The 20212-nt window shown below is 36.2% G+C and overlaps 1 protein-coding gene across 7 annotated transcripts in view; it reads left to right on the top strand.

The window, feature by feature from the left end:
* LOC137633945 (uncharacterized) overlaps positions 1 to 20212 on the top strand; it is a 79684-nt gene that overhangs the window by 20992 nt on the left and 38480 nt on the right. The window contains exon 1 of one of the 7 annotated variants that reach the window (XR_011042374.1): positions 1341 to 1475. The exons of 1 other annotated variant lie outside the window; for it this stretch is intronic. The gene's annotated coding sequence lies outside the window, so the exon portion shown is untranslated. Of the gene's footprint in view, positions 1 to 1340; positions 1476 to 1516; positions 1609 to 20212 lie in introns of those variants that run through there. 5 more of the 7 variants (XR_011042373.1, XR_011042370.1, XR_011042372.1 and 2 more) reach the window with 5 other exon arrangements.

The following is a 20212-nucleotide window of genomic DNA, read 5'->3' as shown; positions in this document are numbered from 1 at the left end:
ATTAAATGTATTCAATTCTAAGACTTAAAATTGTCTTTAAAATGGTACATTAATGTTTTATAAGCCATAACACAAAATTCTTTTTTGCCACGTTACCAAACTAGATGACAGGACAACCCTTCAAGATTTCTAAATTTACAGTCAAATAAAACATTAATTGGATCTCATACATTTTATTTCTTATTTCTAATTGTATTTTGTAATACTTTTTTTTAAGAAAAATATTTTATCCGAAATAATTTGGAAGCTTAGACAATAGTTTTTTCTTTTAATGAAGGATCCTTGCCAAGAAAAAAGTTGGCATCAGTCTCTTCTAATATATTTGTATTATCTATATATATATATATATATATATATATATATATATATATATATATATATATATATATATATATATATTAAGAATTGAATATATTACTCCAAATAAAAATAATTTACTTATTTTAATATATTCGTCTCGTATTATTATTATTATTATTATTATTATTATTATTATTATTATTAGCTAAGCTACAACCCTAGTTGGAAAAGCAGGATGCTATAAGGCATATAAGGCCAAGTGAGGAAAGGAAATAATGAAATAAATAGAATAGTGTGCTTAAGTGTACCTTCAAGCAAGGGAACTCCACCTCTGATTAGAGTTCACTTGCTTGAGGATACACTCGGGCACGCTATTCTATCTTATTTCTTTTCCTCTTTTTTTCTTAAGTTTTTAGTTTATACAAGAAATATCTGTTCTAATTTTGTTACTGTTCTTGATGTATTTTATTTCAATTGTTCATTACTTTTCTTATAGTTTATTTATTTCCTTTCCTTACTGGGCTATGTTTCCCTGTTGGAGCCCCTGGGCTTATAGCATCCTGCTTTTCCAATAAGGTTTGTAGCTTAGCCAATAATAATAATGATAATAATAATAATGATAATAATAATAATCTGGTTAGTCAAAGTCCCAGTAGCACTCGAGTGGTAGTATCTCGACGGGTGGTAGGTACCTTGGTCAACCTACTACCTGCTGTGAAATAATGTTGAATTTAGATTTTTATCTAGACAACATTTTGCATTACTGAAAAATTCGTTGGTAATCAATTATATTAAATTTGAAGACCATGTAATTTATTTAAAACTGAAATCTAGTGTTTTATAAGCCATAATGAAAGGATAATGTTGAAGCTGTAACGACAAATTTAATATTAATTGGATGAAATATGATATATTAAAGATATTCATAATATATCATTGTGATTTACGAAAGTATATGATAGATAAATGGTTTAAAACAAGGTCTATAGACCTTTGTTTAAAATACAGTTCCCTTCGTGGCTCGCAAGGCTGTTGGAACGTTCCCTTCGTGGCTCGCAAGGCTGTTGGAACGTTGACGAAAATGTAAACAAAGTCACGTGACCTAATTTGTAATGATATTGTGCGGCAAGTTTCGTTCAAGAAAACCGTGTCTCTCCTGCTACAATTAGCTTATTGTAAGTATTTTCACACAATTAATTGTGTTTTTTTAAACTTCCAAAGGAGAAACTAACATCTCGGTGTACTGTCTAAGACGTACTATTTGGTATTTGCTGGCAAAGACAAGACTAATCGAGAATCAGTCTCTTGGTAAGTAGGTACGGCATTGTCTACAATTGTGATATTTAAAGGTGGTTGTTGTGTTTCTACCGATGGCTGGTGTAAGCTAAGGCCATCCCAGAAGATTGCCATTGTAAATTAAATTACTCTGCTGATTATAAATAATGCTTTGGTTTATGAATAAGACGTAACAAGGCCTCTTGTCATCTCTTTGGCCACCCTACCGTAGATTTAAACTGCTCATGCTATGGCCTCGATTATATTTCTGAAGTAGGAGAAACTATTTTGAAGTAGATTTATTCAATCTACGTCATTTTTATATGAAAAGCAACCTTAGTGACTTATTTTTCGTAATTGTAGTAGCAGTATACTGTAGACTTGGTATTAGCATTACTTAAGGTTTCCAAATTGTGATGAATGGGTTATGGACAGTAAAGGTTTAAAGGCTGCTCATGAATAGCAGAGGCAAGGGACAGTGACATTGCCCTAGACTAGAGACTGACCATATATACTTATGAACTGCGCCCAAGGTATACGAAAAACTGTATCTATAGTACATTTTTCAATTTATTTTTATTTTTCTGGTTTCCTTGTATTTTGACTGATACGCAGTAAGATTAAAGGATCTTATTATTTAATTAATTGCATAAGCCTTGCTGTGTGCTTTAAATAGTTCGAGACACCATTTATATATACCTTAATGAGCGTAACTACCTTGAATGCTAGTTACGCGTTTTATCGCCACCGCCGCTTAAAACTACTGTTTACCTTGGCGAAGGTTATCCAAGACGGGGCAGATTCCTTCCACTCTTCACGGTGAACACAAGTGGCTAATATTCTTATAAATTGACGTGAATATTATTTTCAGTATTGCATGAAGTCGTGTGCTGTTTCACAGTGAGAATAACTTTACCATGCGTTTCATGTAAGACTTCACGTTAATCATCCCTGCTTTCGTAATTACTGATGGGCGGGAAACGAGATCTGCTGCTACGTCCAAAGAAACTTTCCATCAAGATGTTATCAAGTTGGTGACCGTTGGATGGATTATTGCACCGGAATGGATTACGCACCTGAATGGATTACTCAACTGAACAAACCAGGGCAAGGCATTCTTTGAGGTAGGTCTCGTTCCGTTTGGCACACAGAACAAGACTTTAAAGTTGCCCTATTATTTTAGTGCGCCTTCATCAAACTTCTAAAAATAATCTCGATTCCTTAATTATCTCTTTAAGTCAGTCAATTTTTTTTTACACTTGCGAGATCCTTTAATTAACTGTGATATTAAATTTTAGAAAACGTTTGTAACTTTGTTTATCACAGATATTGAATTTTGTCTCGTTGATTGACAGCTTTCTTTTGTTTTTTTAGGATTCGAGGTATTCGAAGTGTAGGGGGATTTGGTAACCAGTGCCTAGGGTACCAAACATCTGGGCGGCTTCGTTGTCTTCCTGGGAATGTAATAGTTCAAGATAGCTTTTTACCTTGCTGAAAGTGTTGCTTCAGATTCACCTAATAAATGCTTGAATTTTTTGCATTCGTATTTTTTTACATCTCTCTATTATTTTCGAATATGGCGACCGTGACAGGATTGATGAATTTGTTCAGTTTTCCGCCCAGATGTTTTTGCGTAAGTTAGGGATGAAAGTGAATATTTCGATATTTTTTAGCTTATTACATTTTTTGAGCGATTTTTGGCTCGGGTCGTTTTCAGTGTCGTGATATTTTTGGTATTAGACCTTTTTTTCCAATTAATTTTGTTCGATTTTTCCTTTTCACAATGTCTAGTCAACTTAAAGTGCTTGTTAATTCTCGTAAGTATATACGAAAGTGTATTACCGAGAATCATCATAACATTTTTACGTTTCCTTCTATGTCTTTAGCAGAAAAGGGTAAATTAAAGTTGCAGTTTGAGAATTGGATGCACAGGTTGGAGGATTTAGATAAACAGATTTTATCACTGAAATATGAACAGTGGAGTACAGAGGAGGAGGAAGCAAAGTCTGAGCAAGAGTTACAGATGTGTCATAATTATGAAGACAAGCTTTTAGAATGTTTATTGGCTGTTGATTCTTCGAATGGTAAGTCATCTGTGCCATCTACTAGTGATCAAAGTGCAGCTCGTAGTTTGCTCAAGAGTCCAGTTGCTCCCCTTCCTACGTATGGTAGCTCTGAGGATGAAGACTTGGATAGGTTTCTTTGTGAATTTGAAGACACTATTAGTAAATTTAACTATCCAGAGTATGACAAACTGCTTTTGTTGAAACAGCAGATTACTGGTAGGGCACTCATTTTATTAAACTCTTTAGAGGCTGATAAGCGAGGTTATTCTTTTGCCAAGGACTTGTTAATTAAAGCTTTTGCATCGAGTGATACTCAGAAATTCAATATTCTGAAACAATTGTCGGAACTTAGGCTTAATGATAGTGCTGACCCGTATGATTTCATTTCCAGAGTTCGTTTAATTGTTGAAAGGGTACGAAAGCTACAGATTGATATTGACTCAGTGCTTCAATATTTCATTTGGGAAGGAATGAATATATCCTTTAGGAATCACTTTATCCAAATTACTAATAATCATAAACCAAAACTGAGTGATATTCTAGAAAATTATTTTGAAGCTACTGAGCGGTATTTGGCAAGCCAAAGGCAGGGAAAACCCAATCGCAAGAATGTGGCCCCAAAGGAAACTAATCAAATTTCTGCTGACAATGCCGCTTCTGCTATGGCCATTAATATAAAACCTGAAACAGGTAAGTCAAAAACCTTCAAGCCTTGCAGTATTTGTACTAAACTTGATGGCACTGAAGCAAATCATCCAATTTTTAAGTGTACAAAATATTGTTCACCCAGTTCTAAGCTTGATAAACTTGAAAACCTACGAGGCTGCATTAAGTGTTCAAATTTGAATCATGAGAGTAACGCTTGTAGGTATAGATTTCATAGTCGCTGTAAACACTGTGGAGATTGGCATTTTAATTTTTTGTGTCTGAAATTGGATGATAATGTTAAACAGGATGTTAAGTCTTTTCAGTCTAGCTCAAAAAGTGAAAAGAGTATGCCTAAAAAGGATGAAAAATCTCGTAAGCAAACCAATAGTAGTGTTGTTAATGTAACTGAAGCTTTTCAGGTAGACTCTGATGTAGAGTCCATTTTACCTACATTTACATGTAATATTGAGGGTAAACTGTTGATTAGAGGCCTTAAAGATAGTGGCTGTCAATCTAATTTTATTTCCAGTACAGTGGCTGAAAACCTGAACCTTAAGGTGATCAGGGATAATGTATCATTAACTTTGAATGGTATAAATTCTTCTCGGAAATATTTAACCAGGTTGGTAGAAGCCAATGTTGAAATTAATGGGGTTGTTAAAGTAGTTAAGGCTTTATGCATTCCAAGTATAAGTATTTCATTGAAGCTTCCTCAATTGGGTAAAGTTGTACAAGGATTCAAAGACAGAGGTTACATGTTAGCTGATAAGAACCTTTCATGTCATGATAACTTTATTGATAATGTCGACTTCATTCTAGGGTCAAAGTCATGCCACTGCTTACCTCAGAATGAGATTTTATTTGGGTTAAATAGAACTTCAGTTTATGCTGAAACCCAGGCAGGGATATTATTGCAGGGTAATACAGACCAACTCCTTCAAGATCTTCCTTATTTACCATATAAAGTTAGTAGTGGTAATATGGCTACAGTTCCAGAGTTCAATATTGATATGAATATTAACAGTTGTCTTTTATCTGACCTTACCATTGAAGAAAGTTTACTCCCTACAGAATTTTCCATATTGGACGAGAAGGGAAACCTTATAGAATCTCAGCTTGAAAAAGCATTAAACCATGTTTTGGAGGAGAATTGTTCCAGGTACACGAACATGAGTAACGGAGGCCCAGAAGCTGAAGATTCAGAGCTTAATAACAAGCTAGTAAAGTATGCCCTTGATAATATGGTAAGAGATGGTGATGGTAGGATTGTAGTCCCTCTTTTGTGGAATTTTAAGGTGGCTCATCTATTGGGTACAAATTATGAGTTGGCTTTAATGGTGTTAAAATCTAATTTGAAGAAACTTCAAAAAGACGAAAATAAATTATCCCTTATGGACAAAGTATTTAAAGACCAGTTAAAGAGTGGAATAATTCAGAGAATTGACAATCTTCCCCAGTTCCTAGAAGAACACCCAAGTCACAGTTTCCTTCCCCACATGGGTGTATTTAAATTGAACAGGGAAACTACTAAATGTAGAGTTGTGTACCTCTCTAATCTTTGCCAAAAGAGTAAGGGTGGGGGACTAACAATTAGTCACAACCAAGCCATTTTTCCAGGCCCTACTTTAAATCAAAAGATTGTAGCAGCATTATTGCATCTGAGGTTTGGATTTAATTTGCTGTGTTTCGATATTTGTCAGGCCTTTAATAATTTATCTTTAAACGACGTGGACAGTAACAGGTTACTTTGTTTATGGTTCCGTGATGTAGAAAAGAAAGACTATACTATTGTAGCTTTTAAGAATGTTAGGCTAAGTTTTGGATTAAGATGTAGTCCAGCACTGCTAATGTTAGCTTTGTATAAGATTTTGATCCTCGATATTGATGATGAAAGTAAGTCTCTGGTCGAACTCAAAAAACTGATATATCAGTTGAGTTATATGGACAACTGTGCCATTGCTTTTGATTCTTCTGCTGAACTTGAATGGGCCTATAAACAGGTTAAAGGTATTTTTGAACCCTACCATTTTAGGTTACAACAGTTCATAACAAATGATTCTAATTTGCAAGAAATCATAGATTCAGAGAATGAGGTTAAGACTGATAGGAACGTAAAGTTGCTTGGTTTAGTGTGGGATCGGGAAAAGGACTGTTTATCCACCAAGCCCATAAATCTTGACATTAAGGCCAATACCAAGAGGGAAGTTTTACGTACTATTGCGTCGCAGTATGATCTTTATAATTTTAATGGCCCTTTACTTAATAGAAGCAGGCTCTTCCTACACAGATTACAATGTGATCAACACTTGAGTTGGGATCAAGCACTGGATAAAGAACGTTCGAGAGAATGGCAAAATATTGCTAAGCAAGCAAATGCTGCTCCTGTCATCAAAGTTCCTAGGTTTGCGGGAAGCAGAGATGACACTTACAAGCTGATAGCTTATTCTGACAGTAGCAAATGTATATTTGGAGTAGTGATATACATACAGTGTATTTCCACAGGTAAGCTAAGTTTTGCTTTTGCAAAAAATCGTATGGTAGGAAAAAACCTTCAATCTAAAAGTATGCCTTCCCTTGAACTACAAAGTATTGCCTTAGCAGTGGAATGTCTCTTAGATTTATACAAAGAATTATCGGGTCCCTCTTGCATTAAACCTATTAAGATTCAGGAATTAAGGGTTTATTCAGATAGCCTTGTAGCTTTATCTTGGATATATTCGCACACTCACAATCTTGATAAACTACAGAAATGTTCTGTGTTTGTGAAAAACAGGTTACACGAGATTAGTGAACTGTGCTTAAAACACCCAGTTATATTTTCGTTTGTATCTGGAGAAGAAAATCCCGGGGATTGTATTACACGTTGTCTCTCTTATAAATCACTCATGAAAACTAACTACCTTACAGGTCCAGACCTTGTAAATGCTCCAAGAATGGAACATAGTAAGGATACTTTGGAGTTTGTGGAACCAAATTGAGCAAGACAGTGTTGCTGAGAAGCCTATTGATGATAATTTGCAGGGTCAGACTCGACGCACATGTAAACCTAGAGTTGCTGCTGAAAGGTGTAAACGGAAAAATAGGAAACTCTTAGGTTTCGAGTAGTTGATCTTGTAAACTTTTGGTTATGGTTTTTAGCTTTAAGGCAATTTGTTTGTTGTCGCTCGGGTATTGAATTAATTGGTATTTATGATTAAATTATTCAATAATTTAAGGTTTTGTGGGGAGTATACGAAAAACTGTATCTATAGTACATTTTTCAATTTATTTTTATTTTTCTGGTTTCCTTGTATTTTGACTGATACGCAGTAAGATTAAAGGATCTTATTATTTAATTAATTGCATAAGCCTTGCTGTGTGCTTTAAATAGTTCGAGACACCATTTATATATACCTTAATGAGCGTAACTACCTTGAATGCTAGTTACGCGTTTTATCGCCACCGCCGCTTAAAACTACTGTTTACCTTGGCGAAGGTTATCCAAGACGGGGCAGATTCCTTCCACTCTTCACGGTGAACACAAGTGGCTAATATTCTTATAAATTGACGTGAATATTATTTTCAGTATTGCATGAAGTCGTGTGCTGTTTCACAGTGAGAATAACTTTACCATGCGTTTCATGTAAGACTTCACGTTAATCATCCCTGCTTTCGTAATTACTGATGGGCGGGAAACGAGATCTGCTGCTACGTCCAAAGAAACTTTCCATCAAGATGTTATCAAGTTGGTGACCGTTGGATGGATTATTGCACCGGAATGGATTACGCACCTGAATGGATTACTCAACTGAACAAACCAGGGCAAGGCATTCTTTGAGGTAGGTCTCGTTCCGTTTGGCACACAGAACAAGACTTTAAAGTTGCCCTATTATTTTAGTGCGCCTTCATCAAACTTCTAAAAATAATCTCGATTCCTTAATTATCTCTTTAAGTCAGTCAATTTTTTTTTACACTTGCGAGATCCTTTAATTAACTGTGATATTAAATTTTAGAAAACGTTTGTAACTTTGTTTATCACAGATATTGAATTTTGTCTCGTTGATTGACAGCTTTCTTTTGTTTTTTTAGGATTCGAGGTATTCGAAGTGTAGGGGGATTTGGTAACCAGTGCCTAGGGTACCAAACATCTGGGCGGCTTCGTTGTCTTCCTGGGAATGTAATAGTTCAAGATAGCTTTTTACCTTGCTGAAAGTGTTGCTTCAGATTCACCTAATAAATGCTTGAATTTTTTGCATTCGTATTTTTTTACATCTCTCTATTATTTTCGAATATGGCGACCGTGACAGGATTGATGAATTTGTTCAGTTTTCCGCCCAGATGTTTTTGCGTAAGTTAGGGATGAAAGTGAATATTTCGATATTTTTTAGCTTATTACATTTTTTGAGCGATTTTTGGCTCGGGTCGTTTTCAGTGTCGTGATATTTTTGGTATTAGACCTTTTTTTCCAATTAATTTTGTTCGATTTTTCCTTTTCACAATGTCTAGTCAACTTAAAGTGCTTGTTAATTCTCGTAAGTATATACGAAAGTGTATTACCGAGAATCATCATAACATTTTTACGTTTCCTTCTATGTCTTTAGCAGAAAAGGGTAAATTAAAGTTGCAGTTTGAGAATTGGATGCACAGGTTGGAGGATTTAGATAAACAGATTTTATCACTGAAATATGAACAGTGGAGTACAGAGGAGGAGGAAGCAAAGTCTGAGCAAGAGTTACAGATGTGTCATAATTATGAAGACAAGCTTTTAGAATGTTTATTGGCTGTTGATTCTTCGAATGGTAAGTCATCTGTGCCATCTACTAGTGATCAAAGTGCAGCTCGTAGTTTGCTCAAGAGTCCAGTTGCTCCCCTTCCTACGTATGGTAGCTCTGAGGATGAAGACTTGGATAGGTTTCTTTGTGAATTTGAAGACACTATTAGTAAATTTAACTATCCAGAGTATGACAAACTGCTTTTGTTGAAACAGCAGATTACTGGTAGGGCACTCATTTTATTAAACTCTTTAGAGGCTGATAAGCGAGGTTATTCTTTTGCCAAGGACTTGTTAATTAAAGCTTTTGCATCGAGTGATACTCAGAAATTCAATATTCTGAAACAATTGTCGGAACTTAGGCTTAATGATAGTGCTGACCCGTATGATTTCATTTCCAGAGTTCGTTTAATTGTTGAAAGGGTACGAAAGCTACAGATTGATATTGACTCAGTGCTTCAATATTTCATTTGGGAAGGAATGAATATATCCTTTAGGAATCACTTTATCCAAATTACTAATAATCATAAACCAAAACTGAGTGATATTCTAGAAAATTATTTTGAAGCTACTGAGCGGTATTTGGCAAGCCAAAGGCAGGGAAAACCCAATCGCAAGAATGTGGCCCCAAAGGAAACTAATCAAATTTCTGCTGACAATGCCGCTTCTGCTATGGCCATTAATATAAAACCTGAAACAGGTAAGTCAAAAACCTTCAAGCCTTGCAGTATTTGTACTAAACTTGATGGCACTGAAGCAAATCATCCAATTTTTAAGTGTACAAAATATTGTTCACCCAGTTCTAAGCTTGATAAACTTGAAAACCTACGAGGCTGCATTAAGTGTTCAAATTTGAATCATGAGAGTAACGCTTGTAGGTATAGATTTCATAGTCGCTGTAAACACTGTGGAGATTGGCATTTTAATTTTTTGTGTCTGAAATTGGATGATAATGTTAAACAGGATGTTAAGTCTTTTCAGTCTAGCTCAAAAAGTGAAAAGAGTATGCCTAAAAAGGATGAAAAATCTCGTAAGCAAACCAATAGTAGTGTTGTTAATGTAACTGAAGCTTTTCAGGTAGACTCTGATGTAGAGTCCATTTTACCTACATTTACATGTAATATTGAGGGTAAACTGTTGATTAGAGGCCTTAAAGATAGTGGCTGTCAATCTAATTTTATTTCCAGTACAGTGGCTGAAAACCTGAACCTTAAGGTGATCAGGGATAATGTATCATTAACTTTGAATGGTATAAATTCTTCTCGGAAATATTTAACCAGGTTGGTAGAAGCCAATGTTGAAATTAATGGGGTTGTTAAAGTAGTTAAGGCTTTATGCATTCCAAGTATAAGTATTTCATTGAAGCTTCCTCAATTGGGTAAAGTTGTACAAGGATTCAAAGACAGAGGTTACATGTTAGCTGATAAGAACCTTTCATGTCATGATAACTTTATTGATAATGTCGACTTCATTCTAGGGTCAAAGTCATGCCACTGCTTACCTCAGAATGAGATTTTATTTGGGTTAAATAGAACTTCAGTTTATGCTGAAACCCAGGCAGGGATATTATTGCAGGGTAATACAGACCAACTCCTTCAAGATCTTCCTTATTTACCATATAAAGTTAGTAGTGGTAATATGGCTACAGTTCCAGAGTTCAATATTGATATGAATATTAACAGTTGTCTTTTATCTGACCTTACCATTGAAGAAAGTTTACTCCCTACAGAATTTTCCATATTGGACGAGAAGGGAAACCTTATAGAATCTCAGCTTGAAAAAGCATTAAACCATGTTTTGGAGGAGAATTGTTCCAGGTACACGAACATGAGTAACGGAGGCCCAGAAGCTGAAGATTCAGAGCTTAATAACAAGCTAGTAAAGTATGCCCTTGATAATATGGTAAGAGATGGTGATGGTAGGATTGTAGTCCCTCTTTTGTGGAATTTTAAGGTGGCTCATCTATTGGGTACAAATTATGAGTTGGCTTTAATGGTGTTAAAATCTAATTTGAAGAAACTTCAAAAAGACGAAAATAAATTATCCCTTATGGACAAAGTATTTAAAGACCAGTTAAAGAGTGGAATAATTCAGAGAATTGACAATCTTCCCCAGTTCCTAGAAGAACACCCAAGTCACAGTTTCCTTCCCCACATGGGTGTATTTAAATTGAACAGGGAAACTACTAAATGTAGAGTTGTGTACCTCTCTAATCTTTGCCAAAAGAGTAAGGGTGGGGGACTAACAATTAGTCACAACCAAGCCATTTTTCCAGGCCCTACTTTAAATCAAAAGATTGTAGCAGCATTATTGCATCTGAGGTTTGGATTTAATTTGCTGTGTTTCGATATTTGTCAGGCCTTTAATAATTTATCTTTAAACGACGTGGACAGTAACAGGTTACTTTGTTTATGGTTCCGTGATGTAGAAAAGAAAGACTATACTATTGTAGCTTTTAAGAATGTTAGGCTAAGTTTTGGATTAAGATGTAGTCCAGCACTGCTAATGTTAGCTTTGTATAAGATTTTGATCCTCGATATTGATGATGAAAGTAAGTCTCTGGTCGAACTCAAAAAACTGATATATCAGTTGAGTTATATGGACAACTGTGCCATTGCTTTTGATTCTTCTGCTGAACTTGAATGGGCCTATAAACAGGTTAAAGGTATTTTTGAACCCTACCATTTTAGGTTACAACAGTTCATAACAAATGATTCTAATTTGCAAGAAATCATAGATTCAGAGAATGAGGTTAAGACTGATAGGAACGTAAAGTTGCTTGGTTTAGTGTGGGATCGGGAAAAGGACTGTTTATCCACCAAGCCCATAAATCTTGACATTAAGGCCAATACCAAGAGGGAAGTTTTACGTACTATTGCGTCGCAGTATGATCTTTATAATTTTAATGGCCCTTTACTTAATAGAAGCAGGCTCTTCCTACACAGATTACAATGTGATCAACACTTGAGTTGGGATCAAGCACTGGATAAAGAACGTTCGAGAGAATGGCAAAATATTGCTAAGCAAGCAAATGCTGCTCCTGTCATCAAAGTTCCTAGGTTTGCGGGAAGCAGAGATGACACTTACAAGCTGATAGCTTATTCTGACAGTAGCAAATGTATATTTGGAGTAGTGATATACATACAGTGTATTTCCACAGGTAAGCTAAGTTTTGCTTTTGCAAAAAATCGTATGGTAGGAAAAAACCTTCAATCTAAAAGTATGCCTTCCCTTGAACTACAAAGTATTGCCTTAGCAGTGGAATGTCTCTTAGATTTATACAAAGAATTATCGGGTCCCTCTTGCATTAAACCTATTAAGATTCAGGAATTAAGGGTTTATTCAGATAGCCTTGTAGCTTTATCTTGGATATATTCGCACACTCACAATCTTGATAAACTACAGAAATGTTCTGTGTTTGTGAAAAACAGGTTACACGAGATTAGTGAACTGTGCTTAAAACACCCAGTTATATTTTCGTTTGTATCTGGAGAAGAAAATCCCGGGGATTGTATTACACGTTGTCTCTCTTATAAATCACTCATGAAAACTAACTACCTTACAGGTCCAGACCTTGTAAATGCTCCAAGAATGGAACATAGTAAGGATACTTTGGAGTTTGTGGAACCAAATTGAGCAAGACAGTGTTGCTGAGAAGCCTATTGATGATAATTTGCAGGGTCAGACTCGACGCACATGTAAACCTAGAGTTGCTGCTGAAAGGTGTAAACGGAAAAATAGGAAACTCTTAGGTTTCGAGTAGTTGATCTTGTAAACTTTTGGTTATGGTTTTTAGCTTTAAGGCAATTTGTTTGTTGTCGCTCGGGTATTGAATTAATTGGTATTTATGATTAAATTATTCAATAATTTAAGGTTTTGTGGGGAGTATACGAAAAACTGTATCTATAGTACATTTTTCAATTTATTTTTATTTTTCTGGTTTCCTTGTATTTTGACTGATACGCAGTAAGATTAAAGGATCTTATTATTTAATTAATTGCATAAGCCTTGCTGTGTGCTTTAAATAGTTCGAGACACCATTTATATATACCTTAATGAGCGTAACTACCTTGAATGCTAGTTACGCGTTTTATCGCCACCGCCGCTTAAAACTACTGTTTACCTTGGCGAAGGTTATCCAAGACGGGGCAGATTCCTTCCACTCTTCACGGTGAACACAAGTGGCTAATATTCTTATAAATTGACGTGAATATTATTTTCAGTATTGCATGAAGTCGTGTGCTGTTTCACAGTGAGAATAACTTTACCATGCGTTTCATGTAAGACTTCACGTTAATCATCCCTGCTTTCGTAATTACTGATGGGCGGGAAACGAGATCTGCTGCTACGTCCAAAGAAACTTTCCATCAAGATGTTATCAAGTTGGTGACCGTTGGATGGATTATTGCACCGGAATGGATTACGCACCTGAATGGATTACTCAACTGAACAAACCAGGGCAAGGCATTCTTTGAGGTAGGTCTCGTTCCGTTTGGCACACAGAACAAGACTTTAAAGTTGCCCTATTATTTTAGTGCGCCTTCATCAAACTTCTAAAAATAATCTCGATTCCTTAATTATCTCTTTAAGTCAGTCAATTTTTTTTTACACTTGCGAGATCCTTTAATTAACTGTGATATTAAATTTTAGAAAACGTTTGTAACTTTGTTTATCACAGATATTGAATTTTGTCTCGTTGATTGACAGCTTTCTTTTGTTTTTTTAGGATTCGAGGTATTCGAAGTGTAGGGGGATTTGGTAACCAGTGCCTAGGGTACCAAACATCTGGGCGGCTTCGTTGTCTTCCTGGGAATGTAATAGTTCAAGATAGCTTTTTACCTTGCTGAAAGTGTTGCTTCAGATTCACCTAATAAATGCTTGAATTTTTTGCATTCGTATTTTTTTACATCTCTCTATTATTTTCGAATACAAGGTAGGACGAAGGGGGCCAGGCAATGGCTACTGATGACATTGCAATTAAACCTATAGGCTCCCATAAAACCCCCCATCCTTAGCTCACAAGTTTGGTGAGGTTGCAGCGACCAAAGGAACTAGCGAGTTTGAGCGGGACGCAAACCCCAGTCTGGCATTCACCAGTCAGCGACGTTACTCCATCGGCCATCACAACCCTAAGCCTATGCTAATTACATAAATAGTTTATTGATGAATTTTACGAATTTTACCTTTAGTATTTACCTTTAGTGTGGTCATATGGTACCTGAATAGGTTAATTTGACTAATACAAAAGCTTAACTTGGTATAGTTGGGCAAAGCCTACCCAGGAAATAAGTTGGGATTACCCTATACTGGTTAGGTGGTTGAGGTTATAATAGGTTTTGCTTCCCTGTACTTCACTTGTTATTGTGGATTCCACGCTATTTCTTTGTCACGAAACCAGCCAGAGTTTAAGCTGCAAATTTACCCCCATCCCTTACTAATCGTGTATATATGATAAATGTCAAATTATTTGTCTTCACAGGAACATTTATTTTTATCAGACCAGTTGAATACTGTTAGAAATTGTCTTGACAGGGTATTATCACAGGGTATTTATCATAGAGACTGACCATATATGAATGTGATCAGCGTCCAAGCCCCCTCTCCTCCCAAGCTAGGACCAGGCAGGGCCAGGGAATGGCTGCTGATAACTCTCAAGGTAGACCTTTAGGCTCCCTCAAACCCCCCATCCTTAGCTCACAAGGATGGTGAAGTTGCAGACACTACAAGTGTAATCACCCTTTTCCTTTTTAAGCAAGAAGATTATCAATAATGAAAATGGCTACCACATTAAGACAATTGATTGATTGATTATCATTAATGCATGTGGCAGTGACCCAGGGAACATGCTGCTACATCAACACTGATGCTATTCGTATTCATAGCTGCTGCTCTTTAATTCTTAGGCTGTTTGTTTGGTTAGTGAACAAATCATCAATTTACAATTCATACAACAGCTCAGTCATTATGTCCCTGCAGTGATGTCACAACAACCCTGCAAGCAATTCAAATTTGCGGCTGGGTAATCGATTCACTTTTCACTTCATAACGCAGTTAATGCTTCGTGAATTCTAATGCTTTCTTTTTTGACGTTGGTATTTAGACATACATTATTAGATCTGTATGTATCATGATGTACTGTAGTGTTATCGTATGTTTGCATGACGTTCACTGCTGTAATATTATAGCAAATGTGCGAGAGGGAAGTGGTATTAGTTTCAGATTATTATTATTATTACAGTGTTATTATTATTAATTGCTAAGCTACAACCCTAGTTGGAAAAGCAGAATGCTATAAGCCTGGGGGCCCCAACAGGGAAAATAGCCAAGCAAGGAAAGGAAAGAAGGAAAAAAGGGATTTTGACGAAGGAAAAATCTATTTCTGGGCGAGAGGAAAGAAGGAAAAATGAAATATTTTAAGGACCATAACAGCATTTAAATGAATAATTCCTATTTAAACTACAAATACTTTTAACAAAACAAGAGGAAGAGAAATTAGATAGAATAGTGTGCCAGAGTGTACCCTCAAGCAAGAGAACTTGTTAATCCCTTTCTCATCTGATGTGGTCCATTTCATACTTCGCTTTCTTGAGGTATACTCGTTTTTTGTTGGGCGGTTTATGTTGAGTAGTAGCTGGTTTGCTGCTTTGTCTGGTGTCATGGCAGGTACTCTTGTTCGAGTATTCTGTTCAGTGTTCAGTTCTTTTATAGTAATCCAAGCCTTCTTGCTGTTATATTCTCTTGCTTGAGGGTACTCACGGGCACTTTATTTTATCTTATTTCTCTTCCTCTTATTTTTTAGTTTTAATAGCTTATATATGAAAGATCTATTTTGATGACACTGATCTTAACATATTTTATTTTAACTATTCATGACTTCATTTATAGTTTATTTATTTCCTTGTTTCCTATCCTCACTTAGGTTTTTTACCCTGTTGAACCCTAGGGCTTATAGCATCCTGCTTTTCCAACTAGGGTTTTAGCTTAGCTAGTAATAATAATAATAATAATAGGGGTCTTTTCTTAGATCTTGGGCAAGGGATGAAGGTATATCCGCGACCTCTTGGGATATATTTTTGTAATTGGCAAATTAAAAAGATAAAACTTTTATCATGGCTTTTTGAAAGGTAAATTATTTTTATGAATCATGTTATAAATTTAGGTTATATAGAGACCAGAGTCAGTTCATTCATTGATCCCTGGAAAGAGCTATTTATTGATTTCCTGTGAGAATTCAACGAGCACCATAAGAAGAACTAGAAAACAGTCCACAAAGCTTCCCTTGTCCAGCTTATGAAGCTGATATAGATGTATACTGGGGTGGATTCTTGCTCGTAGAAATTTTGATGTTTAGGTTCAACTTTGAAACTTTATTTGTGACAAGTTCATGTGTATAATTAAGACATGCTTATGAATGTATAAGGCAAAGTGTAGGATTCCTCTTTTATTAACCCTTTTAACCCCAAAGGACGTACTGGTACGTTTCACAAAAGCAATCCCTTTACCCCCATGGATGTACCGGTACGTCCTTGCAAAAAAATGCTATAAGAATTTTTTTTTCATATTTTTTATAAATTATTGAGAAAATTCAGGCATTTTCCAAGAGAATGAGACCAACCTGACCTCTCTATGACAAAAATTAAGGCTGTTATAGCAATTTAAAAAAAAATATACTGCAAAATGTATTGGGAAAAAAATAACCCCCTGGGGGTTAAGGGTTGGAAATTTCCAAATAGCCTGGGGGTAAAAGGGTTAATATTACTATTACTAGCTAAGCTAGAACCCCAGTTGGAAAAGTAGGATGTTATAAGCCCAAGGGTTCCAATAGGGAAAATAGCCCAATAGAGAAAGGAAATAAGGAAACGGATAGAATGGTGTGCCTCAGTGTTCCCTAAAGCAAGAGAACTCTAATCAAAGACAGTGAAAGACCATGGTACAGAGGCTATGGCACTACCCAAGACTAGAGAAGAATGGTTTGATTTTGGAGTGGCCCAGAAGAGCTCCTTTCTCTTCTACCCTTAGTAAGTGGAAAGTAGCTACTGAACAATTACAGTACAGAAATTAACCCTTTGAGCAAAGAAGAAGAATAGTTTGGTTAGCTTAAGTGTTGTCATGTGTATGAGTACAGAGGAGACTGTGGAAAGAATATGCCAGGCTATTCGGTGTACGTGTCGGCAAAGGAAAACTGAACCGTAACCAGAACGAGATTCAATGTAGTACTGTCTGGCCAGTCAAAGGACCCAATAACTCTCTAGCGGTAGTATCTCGATGAATGGCTGATGCCTTGGCCAACCTAGTACCTATAATATTAAGTGAAAATTTGTATTTGTCATAAGTGCGTGTTGCTGAAATGCTAAAGAAATGTCACGTACTGTATTTGGGACGAGGGGCAATTGTCTAAATCTTAAAAGTATGAGATAGAGTTTTTGACTAACCCTTAATAGATTTCCCCATTTTGATACTTTGTACCTGTAATAATGCAGTTGATACATTTGAAATTTGCCTCTTAAGTTTTGCCTTTAATTGTACTTCCTGTGACATTTCATAACATTGCTTTTATTAGCTATTAACAACGAAAACAACAAATGCAGCTGTTTTTAGTCCACTGCATGACAAAGGCATCGTACATATCAATGAGTTTTGCCAGTTGTCTTCACCACGGTGCCCACTGCGGTATAGGTGAGGGTGTGAGATTTTTGTGTGATTGCTCACACCAAACTAACCAAGTAGGGGTGTCCCCCAAATAGTACAGCTTTGCAGATCATAGTGATATACAAACCTTTTCACCATGTGAACGTATGCCCACTCAGAAAGGGGTTAACTATTTAAGTACTGTTTATATAGGTATCACATTTACGAAAACTATTCCAGCCATTTGTATAGCTGATGTAATCAGTGGAAGTTGAAACACATTTTCTTCCTGTCTTCTGGGAGAGACGTCATATCCGATAAGCATTGCAAGACGAAACTGTTGTAAACAGAGAACCTACTGTATGCTATTGTGCTGACTTATATTATTAAGGAAAGGTGGTTACCTTGATGAGCAGGTTTTTAATGTGGATGAGACCTGGTTATTTTGGCTGCATGTGCCAAGCCTTAACTATATAAGGAGAAATTGACTTGATTCTTACAGCTGAAACCCTTGCTGGTGTATCAGGCAGAGGATCCAGGGGTATAATGGAAGAGACAACTGCCTGTCATCTAGAGATTTGATTCTTACAGCTGAAACCCTTGCTGGTGTATCAGGCAGAGGATCCAGGGGTATAATGGAAGAGACAACTGCCTGTTGTCTAGAGATTTAACAAGAAGGCTCGAGTGACACGCCATTTTTATTTAGATTGCTTAACGCACCCTTATTTTACCAGAAATCTGACAGTGTTATGTTTCCAAGGGTTTGTTTAAAAGTTTTAGTACTGGACAATGCTCCTGGTCGCCTGCTCACTTGAGTCCATTGGCTAGCCAGACTGGAGTGGATCCCTCTCTCTGGTTACAGCTCATTTTTCCTTTCCCTGTACATAATACACCAGGTAGTCTGGCCTATTCTTTCCACATTCTTCTCTGCCCTCATGCACCTGACAACACTGATTACCAAACAATTCTTCTCTCCAGGGGTTAACTACTGCGCTGTTAATTGTTCAGTGGCCACTTTCCCTTGGTAAGGGTAGAAGAGACTCATTAGCTATCTTTAGTATCTCTTCTAGGAGAAGGACACTCCAAAGTCAAACCATTGTTCTTTAGTCTTGGGTGCTGCCATAGCCTCTGTACCAGTCTTCTGCTGTTTTGGAATAGAGTTCTCTTGCTTCAGGGTAGACTCGGTAATGCTATTCAATCTTTTTTTCTCTTCCCCTTAATTTTTTTAACTTTTTATAGTTTGTATGTGCGAGATCTATTTAATGTTGTTACTGTTCTTAGAATATTTTATTTTTCAATATTTAACTTAGCCGGTGATTATATAGCTGCAACTCTGTTGCTCGACAGACAACTCTACGGAAAAACTCGCCAGCGATCGCTACACAGGTTGCGGGTGTGCCCAACAGCGCCATCTGTCGACCAGATACCCAGCTCTCAATGTAAACAAAGACTCAATTTTCTCTCTGTCGAGGTGTCGACAAGACGTACTTTACTCGCTGTTGCTAAACTGGAGTTTTTCACATCTATTTGGTGAAGTACTATATTCTAGTTTTGAGCTTTCGCTATGCAGGTGTTTTATCTTCATCTTAAATCTTGAACTCGTTTTGGATAGATTTAATTATGGTGACAAAGAGAGTATGGACTTTCTTTCACTTTTAAATGGCCGACCCTTCCCTTAGACGGAAGTATGTTTAGGCTTTTAGTAATTATCTTATCACGTTATAGATTTTCCTCTATATATATTATATCTCTCCGCCTTTATTAGGCCTCTTCGATTAACTTTCCATTTATTATAAACATATAAAATAAATTTTAATGTTTTGTTTATATGCGATCTTTCCTGAGAATAGGCGTTCCTAACTTGGAATCCGAAGTTAATCAACGTTGAGCCCTTTATATCGTAATTAGCTTTTAAAGAGCTAAGGATTTAAAACTTTTTAAATGTAATATTTTATGAAAGAATTTCTTTGATAGTCTTCGTACTGTTTTCAAAGATGAACTAACGTTTAGTTTATTTATGCTACGCAGTTGTTGACGTTCAGGACGTTCAACATGCGCTCTATCGTTACGATAGAGAGAGAGTGTATCACGGTTTCACTTTGCAGTAAGAGTAAATCGATTCTGACGTTTTGTTCATTCTTTCTTAGCTTAAATGTTTTAAATTCTATTTTAAAGGAACTTTTTATTTGAAAAACCTTTCAGTTTTTTCCTTTAGTCAAATAACATGTTTTTTTGACGAAATATAATTGGGCTCTTCTCTTAGGTGCGAAATCAAGAGAGAAAGAGAGAGAGAGATAGAGACGGAGGGAGAGAGAGGAGAGAAAACGTTCCGTTCAAGCGGGTAACGTTGTTCTCGAGTTACTCTCGTCCCTAGTCGCTGTACGGGGAGGAAGGATAAAACGTTTTTAGTTTTTTATTCTCGTCCCCAGGCTATGTGCGGTGAGAGATTGAAAACGTAGTTATATGAACTAGTGTTTAGTCTCTTTCCCAGCCACTGATTTTTTTTTATCTTAAAATATGTTTTCTGTTTTTTGCTGGTATTAAT

Source organism: Palaemon carinicauda, chromosome 43 (assembly GCF_036898095.1).
Source record: "Palaemon carinicauda isolate YSFRI2023 chromosome 43, ASM3689809v2, whole genome shotgun sequence".
NCBI lineage: Eukaryota > Metazoa > Arthropoda > Malacostraca > Decapoda > Palaemonidae > Palaemon > Palaemon carinicauda.
Note: the sequence above shows the minus strand (reverse complement) of the source record. Positions and strands in the feature narration are given on the sequence as shown.